The sequence below is a fragment of the Ornithodoros turicata genome, chromosome 4, assembly GCF_037126465.1.
Source record: "Ornithodoros turicata isolate Travis chromosome 4, ASM3712646v1, whole genome shotgun sequence".
In the NCBI taxonomy this organism is placed as follows: Eukaryota; Metazoa; Arthropoda; class Arachnida; order Ixodida; family Argasidae; genus Ornithodoros; species Ornithodoros turicata.
The window spans coordinates 72,539,960-72,556,667 of NC_088204.1; the positions used below are offsets into that span (position 1 = coordinate 72,539,960).

Below are 16,708 nucleotides of genomic sequence, written 5' to 3' on the forward strand. Positions count from 1 at the left end.
ATTGCACTTACGGAGCAGCTGCTGCTCGAAGTTCGCATCACTGAGTTTGCCTCTCTTCATTGCGAAAATATCCCGGCCCACTTTTGAAAGCATGCAAGATGATGCATTTTGCGTCGTGGTCCTCAGAGAAAGAAGGAAAATCAATTTCATAAGAAGTGAAGCTTTGCACAAGGACAAGCGTGGTCTTACTTGGTTGAGACATCAGGCCCAGTAAAAGGGCTTTCATCTTCCTACTTGAAAGTGGGAAACACGGAAAGTTGACGGTAGTCCAGTAGCCTGTGCTACGGAGTAGCTAACGGACGTTCCTCGGTTTCATCTTCAAGTGTTGTTGAGGAATTCTACATCTAAATACACACAATACGTTCATTCCACCCATATCATGCAACCATCTAGGCTGAGAAACAACAGGAGGCGTATCATTATTCCTGGGTACAGAGACAACGCGAAGGAAGGTCCAGCAACCGGTATTCCACAACTGGAAGCATCTGGAAGAAAGTAAAGTACTATTTATGACGTTTCTAACGTCGGCATACTTGTGCGAGAAGAACACCAGATGCATCTCAGAGCATGTAGGATCAGAAAGTGACTGGATGCTACTGAGTGCTTGCGCGACATCAAAATTCCTCGATAACTTCTAAAATGCATTTTATGTCTTCGCAGTATCATTTCAACTTGAAACGTAAAGTGCCTTAGAACAAGGTTCACCCTATGATGTATTTCTCTCTTTTATCTTTTTTTTCTTTCTTTTTCAAACTTGCGTTGCTTGGTGTCAGTAACAATTGCCGATCACCCCTGGGACATTCTAGACCAATTTATTGAATATACGCGTAGATGGACCACGCCAGGGTGACCCAGGGTACTTCGCGCGAAAGAGCTCAACTTGACCCCGCGATTCCTCTGCGCTGCATTTAAAGGGACGAGCAGATTTATCTGCTACATTTTCTAAACGAGACCAGTGCATCCGTTTTTGGCGCTGTACATCCGGTGGCGTGATGCAAATTTTCTGTGTCTGTATAAAAGCGACAAAAAGACTCAAGAGCATGCTCTTGTCAGCGTATGTCACCTGCTGCATTTACGAGTTCTTTTATCTGTTCCGCATTGCGACCTGAACGTTTTAATTGCGTAAGAAGCTTCTACCAATAAGCACAATGGTCATTGCTGTAAGGAAGGTCCGAGTTGCAAAAATGGCTTTGTTATGGATGTAGTGGATGTATTTGTAGTGTACGCTGGGAACAATACACTGTCGAGGCTGTGCCACAGTGCATGGCCTGGCCACAAGGCACTAACGGCTGTGTCACGACACACCTGGGCGTAGTACAATCTGACCGATAAAGTCAGGTTCAATGAACTACGTTGCGTCATAAACTACGTCACGACCTAGGTCAATAAGCTACGTAGCGAGTTAAGCTTCCCTGCCCATCAGTCTCTTCCGCGTTCCATGGAGTGCCTTATCAACCGGACCTGGCGGAATGTTACCTATACTGCTCGGCTGCTTCACAAGATAGGGAAGGAGGACTTGCCTAAGGGTACATTTATGCTGCAGCATCGCTGCTGGCACATGGCACACTGCTGTTTGGCGATGACGAAACAAACACATGTATCTCTGTGGGCGCGTTCATGCTGCAGCATCGCTTCTTGCCAAAGATGCACTCCATGATCATCGCCACAACAATGCTGCCAAACATGTTTGAACATGCCCGGGGACTACCTGACTTCTGGCGATGACAGGTCAAACACGGAGCTTTCTGTTGGTGCATTTACCCTGCAGCCTGGCTGCTCGCTTATCCTCGCCGCTGCTTGCCGCTCTGCTCGCTGCACCTAGGAATGTAAACATGTTTGTCTTCCTGGTATCATTGATGACTGGCGTCTTGAAATCCGACCTGCGATTGGTTGTGATGAAGTCGGTTTCCTCCTTCCCACTTTTCCTCGTTTCCATCCTTCCACAGTGAACGCTGCTAGGCGACTGATATAGCGAAAGCGAGCAGCATCTTGAGCAATCTGCAGGGTAAACGCACCCTAGCGGTTATGCGAGCAGCGATGTGCTTGAAGCTGCAGCGAGCAGCGAGCAGCGATGCTGCAGCATAAATGTACCCTAACTGCGCTGACTGTAAAGTCCCCGAGGGTTCAGAGCATATACTGGTGTTGTTCCACGCGATACTCTGATGCCCGATCTAAACTTCAGCTCTCGCTCGCGGCCCTAGACAGTCGTCTCTTGGGTTATCTACGGTTTAGGGTGTCCGACCACCGCATGAAAGTCTGTTTGCGGTGTGTGGCTTGGTCCCGTTCCTGTATGATATTGGTGGCGACGATAAGTTTTGACTTTTGTGCCTCTTTTTCCGTTTCCGTTCTTTTCTTTTCTATATTTTTTATCTTGACTTAGTAATATATGGTCTGGCCAAGGGAGACCGGATGAGAGTTAGCAACATAGCCACCTGACCCTGGGCCGACTTTACTCCCGAATTTTTTGCCGCGCGTGCGGGGTGGCGCGTGGGCGTAGAGATACCTGTGCCCTTACCGGTGCTCGGAGGGCTGCGAGTGCGCTTATCGTCGCACATTTTTCAGCCTGGGCTGACATCGTTAGCGATTTTTCCGACTGAGCCGACAGGCTCTGGGTAGCTGCGCATCGTTCGGAATTGGCAAACCAGGGGTCGCTCAGCGAGCGATATACTCCTGGGAGGGTGACTGAGCACTTCTCAATGCCACAGTGCAAGCCAGTGAATTATAATGCAGAAAAAAAAGCCACTAATGAAACAAGTAAATGACACTAGACGTGTTTGAAATTCAAAATTACATATTAAGATGGCTTCTATGGCTGCACGCAGAGAAACAGATACTCATAGAACGATGCGACAGCACCAGAGGACACGTGTTTCGCCGTGTTTGCGGCTCGTCAGCTCTGGGCAGCTGTCGCATCGTTCTATGAGTATCTGTTTCTCTGCGTGCAGCCATATAAGCCATCTTAATATGTAATTTTGAATTTCAAACACGTCTAGTGTCATTTACTTGTTTCATTAATGGCTTTTTTTCTGCATTATAATTCACTGGCTTGCACTGTGGCATTGAGGAGTGCTCAGTCACCCTCCCAGGAGTATATCGCTCGCTGAGCGACCCCTGGTTTGACAATTCCGAACGATGCGCAGCTACCCAGAGCTGACGAGCCGCAAACACGGCGAAACACGTGTCCTCTGGTGCTGTCGCATCGTTCTATGAGTATCTGTTTCTCTGCGTGCAGCCATAGAAGCCATCTTAATATGTAATTTTGAATTTCAAACACGTCTAGTGTCATTCACTTGTTTCATTAATGGCTTTTTTTCTGCATTATAATTCACTGGCTTGCACTGTGGCATTGAGGAGTGCTCAGTCACCCTGCCAGGAGTACATCGCTCGCTGAGCGACCCCTGGTTTGCCAATTCCGAACGATGCGCAGCTACCCAGAGCTGACGAGCCGCAAACACGGCGAGACACGTGTCCTCTGGTGCTGTCGCATCGTTCTATGAGTATCTGTTTCTCTGCGTGCAGCCATAGAAGCCATCTTAATATGTAATTTTGAATTTCAAACACGTCTAGTGTCATTTACTTGTTTCATTAATGGCTTTTTTGAAATAAACGAATACGGTTGACCACGAAAAATAAAGGTATTCAATAAAGATCAGAAGTGGAGACAGTGCTTCTATAGGACAAGGAATAAAAGGGGAACTTTATTAACCATAGGGGATGAAGGGACATGACCATGAAGGGACAAAGCAATACCATTGGCACGGAGTCCGTTATACGTCTGAATGATCATGCTGGGTATATCCTGTATGAGGTTGGGGCGGGCCGACATCAAGCGGAGGAGGGACGCGTTGCTGTCGGTGAGGATGACCCATTTCCCAGGTGGCAAGTCAGTAATGTATTCTAGGGCGGTAAGAATGACGAACAGTTCAGCCTCGGTGGACGACATGGGGTACACAGTAAATTTTTTTACACCTTTTTAGTGTAAATGGTTTGTCCCATAGCGCACCTCATATCAGTGTAAATTTTACACCATACACCAGGGTGTAATTTTTTACACCTTTTTAAAGGGTGTAATCGGCACAAAACACCCTTTCAAAAGGTGTAACGTGCACAAAACACCCCTTCCATAAGATGTAAGCTGCCAAAAACACCGATTGAAAGGGGTGTTTTGCAGAAGAAACACCCTTACAATGGAGTGTTTCGGACGCAGCATTGCACGGACCTCCGCTGTTGAGCTGGTTGTTGCATAGCTGCACATGCTGGTTACGGAAATCTTGCGAGGCCTCGGCTTGTCACCTTGTATAATCTGAGATTTTTGGCGCACCAGACGAGCAATAGAAAGCCATTATGGCAGGTCACTGGAGGACTGGTGTTCCGCAGATTGGAAAAGAAGGACAGCCCGACCAGCTCAACAGCGTGCCTGAATGTGAGGAATATGCCTGGAACAATGTATGACGACAAAGTTATGTTTATTGGCGAAGTACAAGTGCATGTACACATGTGAAACTGAATTCCTTATAACGTTGCCCAGAGTGGAACAATATGCACAGTATGTGGAAGGAAGGCAAAGCAGAACTGAGTCCTTGATGACATAACTAATTGAAACAGCAGCAATGAGACAAAAAATAAGATGAAAAGGCATATTAAATGTTTAAATCCACATAAGGCACCACTACAGATCCAGTACACCAAATAAGAAGCTACTGCAAATAGCGTTGATGCGAAAGGGTAATGAAAACAGCCAGCAAACAACTTTTACAAAAGAAAACAGCTTTTCTGGCAAGCAGAAAAAAGAAAACGGATAGAAGACTATCTCTTAACAAGAGCACATACTAAAGACTAGAAATGGAAGCACAGAATACCCAAAGTAATTTCCCTAAATGTAATGCGCTGTGCCAGGTATGTTGACAAATGGACGGCTACATTGCCAGAAGAATGGTAATCCCCCAGGCTTATGAGAGTTCAGTGCCAAAGAACATGAAAGAACACACCCGTGCTTCCGAAGAATTTCCAATTCCTTGACGAAATGGCTGCCTGTTTGGGAGGTGGGCGGGGGAGGGGGGGGGATGCAGGGCTCACTACAAGTCAGTTAAAGTAGCAAATGTTTTAGATGTTCGAAGCATCCACAAGCTCTTTTCCGTAACTGTTGAAAAAATTGATCCACGGGGCTTCTTACACGAGAGTCACTCACTTTCAGGCACCGCTCTTCCAGGCTTCAAAATGTACGGTGCGGCTTTGCACTGTAGACAATATGAATTAACCAATAGCTGCAAGAATGGCAGCCAAGCCCTCTTCAAGGTCGATGGTTCTGAGAAGGCGCTACTCGCCGACATAGAGGTCCATATGCTCCGCTTCTTCAAAGCTGCTCCCAGTGAACATGATGCACGGTGTCACCGGCACAGGTGCATCCTATGAAAGGGGGAACACAGGTTTAGGAATGCGTATGGTGTGAATAGTGTGGCCTTGAACATTGGATAGAATTGTAGTACACAAATATATGACCCCGTCCTTCTTTAACTGCTCAGGGAATTTGCATAGCAATTTCAGAACTGTTATCATCTAGGACAAATGTTGTCTGAGATGTTCATACAGTTCCCATATGCAAAGAGACTGTGCCTTCCAAATGGAAACACTGCCTCAACTGCATACTTGTACGACTGTTGTGTAATTACTACAGGTTTTCTCGCTCATTTTAATCCACTGGTCACTCCCTTTTATCCAAGCGCTACCCAAGTTAATCCATTGGACAACCAAAATAATCCAAACACCAACCAATTTAATGTAAACGCTACGTAGTCTAATACGAGCAACATGTGTAAAGGTATTCTGTGTTATTCCGTCATGGTAACTGTAATGACTGAGACTTTCATGGTTACGCCAATGTATCACAAGTTTATGAATACTGATCCAACAACCCCTGGTTTTTGCATGTTATGCGGTGTTTATGACTGCTTTTTGTCATTATGACTATTTTCATGATATGGGGCCATGAATTGCTTTTAAGGGACTACCGCTGCTTCAAACAGTGTCATACAGTGTTTTGTGACTAACGACGGTCATTATAACATTCCATAAGTACTTTCATGATATGTACCATGAAACAATGCTATGGGACTACCACGGCTTCAAACGCTGCCATATATTGTTTTACGATTACAGTTGTCCATTATGACATTCTATGACTATTTTCATAATGCGGGTCATGACTCTATGCAGCTATACTGCTCCTTCACACAGTGTCACACACTTTTTTATGACTGCCGATGGTCACTAAGATGTTAGTAGATGGTCATAAAACACTGCATGACATGATCTGAAGAAGCTGAGTTGCATTGAGTCAAGCCATTGTGATATTATGAAAATATCATGGAATGTCATAATGACTGTTGGTAGTCATAAACGCTATATGACACTGTGTGAAGCAGCAATAGCCCCATAACGACGTTTCATGACACAGAACCATGAGAATGGCCATTGAATATCATAACAGCCGTCTGAAGTCATAAAACACTTACAACACGGCATGGAAAACGGTGTTCAGACAAAGCATAGTCATGATCCAATTCATGAATAAACTCATGGAGTGTCATAACAACCATTGATAGTCAGAAAAGAGCTATGACACTGAAGCAACAGTAGTCCCATAAAACTGATTCGTGGCGGCACATACGAAAATAGTCATGGAATGTCATAATGACCGTCAGTAGTCACAGAACACATATATGACACTGTTTGGAGCTGCAGTAGTCCCATAAAATTGATTCATGGTATGCCATTCAAATAGTTATGGAGCGTGATAATGACCATCCATAGTCATAAAACACTGTATCGCACTGTTTGAAAGAGTGGTTGTCCCATAACATTGATTCGGTACACATATCATGAAAATAGTCATGGAATGTGATAATGACCATCGGTACTCATAAAACACTATCACACTGTTCGACGCAGCGCTAGTCCCATAAAATCGATTCATGACACATGGCATGGAAATGGTCATGGAATGTCAATATGACCGTCGACAGTCATAAAACACTGTATGACACTGTTTGAAGCAACAGTAATCCGATATAATAAATTATTGGAACAAATCCTGAAAATAGTCATGAAAACTCAAACAAGCAAACAGCAGTCATAAGACACTGCAAAAGCAAGGGGTTGACAGATCAGGTGTTAAACTCAGGATACATTAACAGAATGGATATCAGGTATCAGGTACATTGGCATAATCACAAAACTCTTAGTCATGTCTATATCCATGAAGGAATATATTTACACACGTTGCTTGGATTAAATCGGGTAGCTTTTGGATTAAATTGGTTGGTGTTTTTTATTAATGTGGTGGACCAGTGGGTTAAATTGGGTAACGCTTGGATTAAAATGTGCAGGAAAACCTGTAGAGGAGCAAAGATATCAAAAAAATTTCCACATATATCATTATCGAGATTGGATAAAAATATTGATTAATTATCGAGATTCGATAAAGATATTGATGAACACAATCTTACATCGATATTGGAAATTGTTAGTATATCGATATGTAAGTGGACATTCAATGAAAAATATCAGTACCAGATCTACAGCTTTTGAGATAGTTGTGCGACGTCATCAGCCTTCAAATAAATTGCACTTGTACGTTGCGCTTAGTTGGGCATAACCATGCCTTATCGACCTTCCACCTCTAAGACATCTGTCTCTGAACCGACAAAACGTCAATATTTATATACATAGCTTATCTATTTCAATATCGATAAAAATAGTGATAGATATTCTCTTACACGACCCAGTAATTCAATTACCATGAGATTCACTGGTACCACTGCGTACTCTCTAAATTTACCAAATTGCAGGACTATGATCATGATTATAAGTGGAATATACTTACATAATGCACAAACATGTTCTTTATTGCTTCGGAACCCTTCACGCACGAACCCAGTATTCGCAGGGCGTGGACAGCAAGGAGGTCTGTAAAACCCCCAACAGGGAACACAACTTACTGTTTTCAGTAACTTTACATGTAAATATACTCCCAATTTGAATTTTTACGGTTTTCAGCGAGAAAACACCAAGTGCACACAGCACAGCAGATATGTACCCAATACACACTGATTTTCCAACAGAAACCAATAGCTTTTGCTTGATAGGCAACACTTCAGTGCTCGACGTCTTCCCCTTGAATCCTACTTAGATGGGTAGAAATCCAGCGAACAACCCAGCCCAGAAGAAGAACAGTCTCTGTTCGAAATATCGGCGGCTTCTGTCCTGAGGCAACTCCCTTGAATCCTACTGTTCTCCATGAACTACCAGCATGAATTACCAGAAGGGAGCCTGACATTCCTTTTCTGCACAATGTCGAACAATGCCGTGGCGAGAGAAAAGGAATATGACATTGGCGACGACAACGACGCGCAATTTTACGTTTCCAAACAAGCTATTTCAACACATGGTAGTGGGCTCCGAGGGACGCATGAGAGTCTGAGCAACACTACTATTATATGATCACAATATAGCTTAAATTGCAGAGATAGGATAACAGTCGACTCATACGTACTGAATCCTTCGAGCGTTCCTGGCGGTGAGGTTGGGTTGAAGACGGGTACTGTCGCCGTATGCATTATCTCATCGCCCTCCGCGAATTCAACACCCACCGAAGTCGCTATCCCGAACCTAGAGGTGACAGCAATGTTGTTACTAAGTCATCACAACGCTCTGCATGTGTAGTTCTGTGTTCTACTTCAAGCGTATATGACACCTGAAGCCTGATAAGAAGCAACATACCTGAATCCTGTCAGTGGCGTTCACGTATGACGCCAAAATTCTCGAAGCCGAGCTAGCACTCCTCAAAGCAGTTGGAGTGTCCTCTTCAAGCAGGCACTTTTGTCTAATGTCCGCATGAAGCACCACAACTAGGCACGCTACGTATGCCATCTTTGCTGAAAAACAAGCTCTATCTCACTGTAACGGACGCGGCCTCACCATACCAGACGAACCAAAACGAACGCCGCGCCGACGGCCTTGACTTGGCTTGGCTTGCCGCCCACCGATTCCAACGTGCGTCGGTCCCCTGGCGGGGTTTTCCGCCAGGGAACCGACGCCTGTTTACCTCTTGGAAAAAAGAAAAATAACGAAACGAAGCTAATTGCACACATCTGACTTTGGCCTGCCATAAACACTATATCTCGTCAGTGTGTGCTTCCTTCGTGCCTTCTAAAACACTAGTGATAGTAGTATAGCCTTTCTCTCAAAACCATCATTGACGTCTTTTAACACCATTTTAACACCCTTAACTCGCGCAAAAAGAGTAAAAATCGTGTAACAAGGGTGTTTTGGTGTTTACACCCTTTTTCACACTCTAGTAACACCATTTGATTTGCCTGTAGGCGTAAAAATCCGTGTAATTTTCAGAACACCTTTTCTTACGCTGTTTTTTACGCCTTTTATTACACCTAAGGGAGTAAAAAGGGGTGCTTATGTAGAAAAACACGGATTTGGTGCAAAACTGGGTGTAAAAAAATTTACTGTGTAGGGCAGTTTGTAGGCCTGTTCATGGTCTGTATCGGCAACGTAAAAGTCCGCGCCCGATGCGTCAGACATTACGGAAGCATCGGTGAAGATTTGTCGGCAATGGGGATGGGTAGAGGTGAGATGGGCCAAAGCGAGTTGTTGGGCTACCACAGGGCTGATTGCCTGTTTTCGGGGAAAGTCTGGTATAGTGGCGTGAATGCGAGGCCGTTTTAAGGTCCACATTGCAGACGCAAAGATAGTGGCAGGTGTCGAGGACGGGAGACAGTCTCGTAAGCGGGCAACTGCTTTGGCAAAAGCGGATGCAGGGCAGCTCACAGCAATGCGGCGAAGAGAATGAGAGGGTTGCGTCAAACGGGGTTATGTGATATATATATATATTCAGGTATAATATATACCCTCACAAAAAGACTGCTGGGGGCGTTGCCGTAATTCACAATACGATCTATTCGCTATGACAAGAAAGGGCATTTCGAGACGAACACAATGATGTAGATTACTTTGGGGTATCACAACTTGACAAATGAGGCAGCTTTGCAATTTTTTATTTCCTCAAAGGCGAACCTTAGGATCTTCTTGGGATCCACCCCACACAATAAGTGGAAAACAATTCAGCTGAATATGTCAAATAGTTATGAAGATACGTGGCGTCAAACTGCGTAGGAAGCGCAATGGTCGAAATCACAGGGGTGGCACTCAATGTATTGCTCCATAGACGAAAGCGTGCTGGGCAAACGCAATGCATCCTGGACAGGTCCTGATCGCACGTCACAGCAAACGTCGAGGCACACGTGACCTTAAAGATGGCGGCGGCCGTGACCGGCGGCAAAACCGTTTGTAAACAATGCGGTTGCTGTTTCTGCGTGACGTTTTGGATATCTTTCGATGACGGTAATTATTTTTATCTGATAATCTCGCAGTAAAACCCACAATTTTGCACATATGGCCTCGTACTGTTGACGACTTCCAAAGATGTGATGACGACCGCGCGTTAAGACTCACCGAGCCAATGCGATGTACTTAAACTAAGGAGAAATGGGCTACCATGTTGCGGAAGAAGCATCGCATGGTATACGCTGGCAAAATATGTTCATTTCTTGGCTTTATGACGACCGTGATATGTCGGTAAGCGGCAAAACGAGATGTAAACAAAGTCACATGACCTCAAAATGACGTTTTCTATGACGTGCGACCAGGACAAGATGGCAGTTTTGCCAAAGGCACCCGCTTGAGGGTAGTTACAACAATGGCGAGTTTGTGTCACCCCTGTGGTCGAAATGCTTTTTTGATTGCAGATGGGGGAGCAAGATGTGTCAGCTGCCAGTCCATTGGTTTAACGCGGAACGGAACGGAAAAGGAGAGGGAGTTTCGGAGCTCGTTTTTAGTACGTTCGTCTCATGTCAAATAAATTGTTGTTAGTGCGCCTTCCGTGTGTGTTGTCCTTGTCTGATTTTAGCACTCTTGATTCGGTATGCAGTGCCAACAGGCCCAATTCCACGTTTTGAGAACCACCAATTATTTTCAACTACTTTCAGCGCCAATATGCCTCCTAGGGACAATGCTTTAATACATGTCTGAAAGAAAAAAATTGGAGAGGTCGACCGGACCAGCCTGTCTGATCCGGCGTGAAATCACTCAGCTGCGCCCCGGTTTGCTCTCTGTCCAACTTTCGGAAGAGGCCAGACCCATAAACGTGCACTGTTAGCAAAAGAAGATCCAATTGCTTGGACTGTACGTATCCGTGGACCCCTCTTATTACTGGGAAGAACACATGAGCTTTGTGACAACGTCATATGTTGTAGAATACGTTACTTTTCTTTCTAGGTATTTTAACAGCCCTCGGTCGTCTGATTATCTCACTGGGCTGGTAATTTGATGACATTATGTAGTTCTTCAGAACCTTCGAAACGGAGCACACAACAGGCAGACAGCGATACATGACTGGCAAGAATAAATATGAGCATAATTTTAATTGTTTGTTAGCAATGCAGTACCACTACTGGAGAAAATATCTCTAAAAAATCCGGATAAAATTGTGTGGATAAAATCCAAAAAATCCAACGGATTAAAGCCCCGAATTATTATTATTATTATCAGAGAAGGGAAAGGTGATACAATGCAAACGAGTTGCGCGAATGTAAACCGGGTGCATGCATGGCTCGAACACGCAAATATCGCTAAATCCAGTGTAGAATGAAGTTTCATTTTTTATCGCTGATAACGTGTTTCTTTATACCTGGATAACTACATGAGTTACATAACCAGCAAAAGAATTACATAATAAAAAAGATGTGCGCTGAGGTACACTGTATATAATGCGCCATAGTTTAGCTAACTGACAATTTAGTTGGACCATCTACTATGGGCTTATGTTCCGTGACAAAATGTTCCAGGCTTCCTGTAAACAGCGACTCGATAATCTAGGTTGAAAACAATCAGCAAGGCAAGCTCTCAGGAACAGTAATCATTTCCCCCCCGTCTGTCGTCACCCAACGGAGATAAGACATGCGGCCACGTGCTTCATGACGTTCTGATACCTTTGGCTTCAGCTAGGCAGACGTGACGGCAGCAATTGTCACATGATTTCGTCACAAAGAACTGCGGATGCTAGTAAACGGTCAGTACGCAAACCAAAGTAGTGCTTGTCAAAATATGTTCACTCTAAAAATAGTCAAGCACGCACACACCGTCACACACGAGACATGTTGGACTAGTTCGACGAGAACCCGCATGGTTCGCAGCGAGCGCAAGCGCCGGAGCTCAGGAGGTTGGCCTCAGAAAAGGGGCACCGGGCGTTCTCTGTATTGGATATGGCGGTATGAACAGCAGTCTTTCTAGCCCACCGTAGTTTCCCTACGAACGCTGCGCCATGTGAAGCAAGTGGTCGAGGCGATGCAGCAGTGGACGCTTCCTGAAACGGTTGTCTCACACCTTTCTCTTACAACCGTGTTGCGGTGATGGTAAGCTCGTTTTCATGTAGCAAAATTACTGTCGATGAACCGGTTAAACCAGGACCGAAAAAAGTAACGGTTTCAATTTCTGCAAGTACCCTGACCGCTTTTTTTTCTTTTTCGTTTCTTCTGAGCCGAACCGGAACCGGACCGAAAAATACGAGTTCCGATCCTTGCCCCTCACACCAGATGCAAGGCCTACGAGTTGTTGCTGAGTTCCTCTCCAGCATTGCACTAATGAACAGGGGCGGATCCAGACCCTCGGTTTGGGAGGAGAGGGCGGTTGCTTTGTCGGAGCGCATAGTGGGGGAGGGGGAGAGGGAAATTCAATGTATAAACTGACGTTTTTGACTCCCCTACACTCTTAGAAATGAACTTCACCACATAGCACGCACATAGCCAATCATCACCCCGAATGACAACGTTCTCGCCCTAGATTTGTTGAAAACGGGGGGAGGAGCCTATTTTGTGCCGTGCATAATGGCACAAAATAGGCTCCTCCTCCCGTTTTCAACAAATCAGGGGCGAGAACGTTGTCATTTGAGATGATGGTTGGCTAGGAGCGTGCTATGCGGCGAAGTTCATTTTTAAGAGTGTAGATCTTAACTTTCGGCCGTCGTCATTCCTTCATCTGTTATCACATCATCTCATTTCGATGCTGCCAACATAAGTGAGAACAACAACGGCAAGCCGGATTTCGTCGCCGCCACCACCACCTACAGGGCCGTCACCATTGCCTTCGTCCACTTTCTCCAAACTACGGACCTTACAATAGAGCTGAACGCGGGTGCGGGTAACTGCGGGTAACCCGCAGTTACCCGCACATCGTCACGATCTGCGGGTAGGAATTCGCGATCGCTGCGGGTAGCGGGTAAAATGCGGGTGTATACCAGCAATGTGACCGCGCGTAACGCGGGTATACCCGCATTATCCGCACTCCATGGCCAACTAAGTGATCCCCCTCTGTCTCACGCGAGCTCAGCAGTGCCCTATGTCGTTGGCCGTATAAATCCATGTGCCAGACTGCTGCAGGCAAGTGCTGGTGGGCGAGTTCGATTATTAATGCAGACATATCTGGCTCTTTGTTGAATTGCAGTTTTTCTGGCATACGATTCAAGCCGTCCGAGACATGTAGCCAACACTAAGAATTTCCATTGTTTTAAAATAGAAACAGCGGTAAAGTGGACGAGGAACACTTCCCCCTGCGGGTCCCAATGCGGGTATGAGGCTATACAGACAGCACTGCGGGTGCGTTTCACACACGTGCGGGTACTGTGCTGGTCCAAGTTTGCTTACCCGCACTCATCAACACCCTGTGATCGTGTGTGTGATTTATCTTGCTTTTCTCCTTTTCTTGGGGGGTGGGGGGAATAGCAAGCCGAGCTCTGTTTGGACCTTTCCTTTTTCTCTAATAAACTTTCATATGCACCCCGTCCCCCAATTCGTTGACCCGAAACTCTCACCGCGTGAAGGCGATTGGCGTTCATCTTTTCTTTTCTTTTTTTTTTTTCGTACTAAGGAAGCACTTTCTTGAGGCGTCCACAATCAGAAAAATAGTGAAAAATACCGCGCGCTAATCAACAGTACAAACTGTTACGAGCCGAGGGTTGACAGGACGCTCACCAGTGTGCATACCCTCCTTTCAACGATCCACAATGAGGTGGTCTTGATCTTTAGTACAAGAAGTGCGAACAAGATCAAACTCTCAAGTATTTTAATTGAATTATGTCGTCGTTCGTCTCAAGTATTGTAACGCGTTTCCCTGAGAATTCAAACAATCGGAGTGCTTTACGAGGTCCTCCAAGCTTCTGTAAAGTATTGGACGAGTAGCGAAGTTTGCAGTTTTACAGCAGCCACGTTATTCGGAACATAGCAGAGCAGTTTCCTGCGAAAATTTGCACAGTAATCACAGTAATGGCGACAGAATATGTTGCGACGGAACACTGCCGAAACAAGGATGTCATAACTAATAAACCTGTTAGAAAATCATTCTTACAGCAACAGTGAATGAGTCATTATGTACAAAGCCTTTGCTAACGGCATCTTTCATTTTGCAGAGTCGGCGATTGCCAATGGCTTTGTTGGTAGCTCTTAGCGGCTTTGTGAAGAAATCGCTGTACTTCTCTACACATTTTAAGACGTCAACGTGATGCTCAATATTCTTTGTCTCATCAGTTGGGTGGACCAACAGGATGGTACAAGGCAGTGTAAAGGGCCATTTCAAGGACGAATCTTTCAAACTCTGACAAATACATAGAAAAACGCCGATGTACAATTCCCCATCCCATGTCCTAATTTCTACCAGCAGTTTAGCGGAGTAGCCAAACAACTGAAACACATCAGAGGTACGGTCTACTGGCGATTCCTTCTCAATGTTGGCAAAGCCCTGAATGTTAAAATAGGCAACATTGTTCATCAAACGTATAACTGATTGCAGCTCACGTAACATTTCTTCAGTAGAACGAAGCTTCTTGCAACTTTCAAGCACAAATTTCAAGTTCCCCTTAACATCGTTCGCAGCGTCTTCAACCTCGGATGTACTTTGACCAGGTGAGCCCCGCAGAGCTCTAGCCTCATCGGCGTTATCCCCTTCGGTCGACGTATGACTAATAACAACCTCTGCAGACGAGACTCCACTCGCCGAAATAATATCTAGCGCCACGCGTTTCCCGGTGTCAACGCACTTCGTGAGTTCCTCAATCTGACGCGTCATGTCACCGGATGTTTGTTCCAGCAGGTCAGTAAGACTACGTAATGCCTGCCCATTCGCAGATAGGCCTTGCTTTGCACCGTCGATGCTCACAACGTGAACGTTGAGCTGTGTCTCAATCGCGCATAGTCTCTCCATGACAGTATCCAGGGCAACGTCCATCTTCCTTTCGATGTTGAATATATTTGTGGTAACTTGGCTCTCGTTGCCCCTTGACGCACTCGCAGGCTTACATCGCTGTTCAGCATAATGATGGACGATGTCCCTGCGTAAGATGGCAACGTGGCACCTGTTACATGTTGCAACGTGGAAAGCACAATCCTTCAAGAAATGAGTTTTCATTTCGTCTAGAATCCCAACATAGTCGCATCCGTGACGAGAGTTGCAACAGCGCATCTTCTGTTTCTCGAGGTGGCTTGGTTTGAAGGTAAGTACTTGCACCTCATCTTCTTGAACTGTTCCGCCGTCCAGGGGACACAGTCGATTGCCTTGCACGAGTGACTTGTAGCAGTGGCTGCACAAAGCGTGGGAGCATTCCAGGAAGAAGGTTTCTGTGGGAACCACGTGACATAAAGAACACGACCGCACCGAAGGAAGGTCAACAAATTCAACAGGACGCCAATCCATCGCGTCCGAAAATCCACTCATGTACTCGTACTTTGGCATGTTGCAAGTTGAAGCGACCACCGTCGAAGTAGAGCCCGATGCCATGCGAAAGGTAATACACACCTATTCCAGATACCACCTTGGCGCGATTGACAGCGTTCTGACAGAGTTCTGTGCCAGACAATGCGGGCGAAACGATAACGTCGACGCCAGTCCCCAAGCAGCGAAATGTACTGAAAGTCGGGTGCAATAGGGGTGGACGGGGATGTGGAAGGCCTTGAACAGACTCGTGAAACTAAGGAACATCGATAAGACACATACCGTCCACCCCTATTGCACTCGGCCTTCAGTACATTGTGCTGCTTGGGTCGGCACACTGTTGGGAGATACATGCTCCGTGTGCTTATCTCTTGTTTGATCATTTGGCCCATGTGTGCGTAGGCGTTAATAATGATGACAGCGAAAAAGAAATACCTTGGGGATATGCTTACACGGGTTGAATCGCAGCTCGTAGACACAGAATGTCAATTGCTCACTGAAAAAAAAAAAAAAAAGAAAACGAAAAAAGAAAGAAAAAGATAGGTCCCTGCGACAGACCACATGCGTGTGCATACCACGGCACCAAACGTATAACTTTATTTGATGATGATGATGGTTGGGGAGTTTTATCGCCAGGGGGCGATACTCTACCTCTTTGCTGGCTTTAATGTGGTGAAATGAAATATGCAAATGAAAGTCACCTCACAGTGAGTACCGACGTCCTACGGTGACCAAAAAGGTCGGGAGAGCTTTTGTTGGGCAAAGCGTTGGTGAGCTGGATTTGGCAATGGACCAAACAATTTTGATGAAGAGATAGGGGAAGGTCCAGCTGATTGAGAGACCCGGAAAGTTTTTTTGTACATTTATTTATCTGTTGCCG

General features: G+C 45.5%; 1 protein-coding gene and 1 long non-coding RNA gene across 2 annotated transcripts in view; both read right to left on the reverse strand.

The window, feature by feature from the left end:
• Window positions 1–16,708, reverse strand: part of LOC135393447 (uncharacterized) — a 68,712-nt gene that overhangs the window by 14,788 nt on the left and 37,216 nt on the right. The window lies entirely within an intron of this gene.
• Window positions 7,885–8,863, reverse strand: LOC135393446 (uncharacterized). Its single transcript, XR_010422629.1, has 3 exons — window positions 8,779–8,863; window positions 8,552–8,667; window positions 7,885–7,965 (listed from the first exon to the last, which is right to left on the reverse strand). It is a non-coding gene; the product is annotated as an uncharacterized LOC135393446 (long non-coding RNA).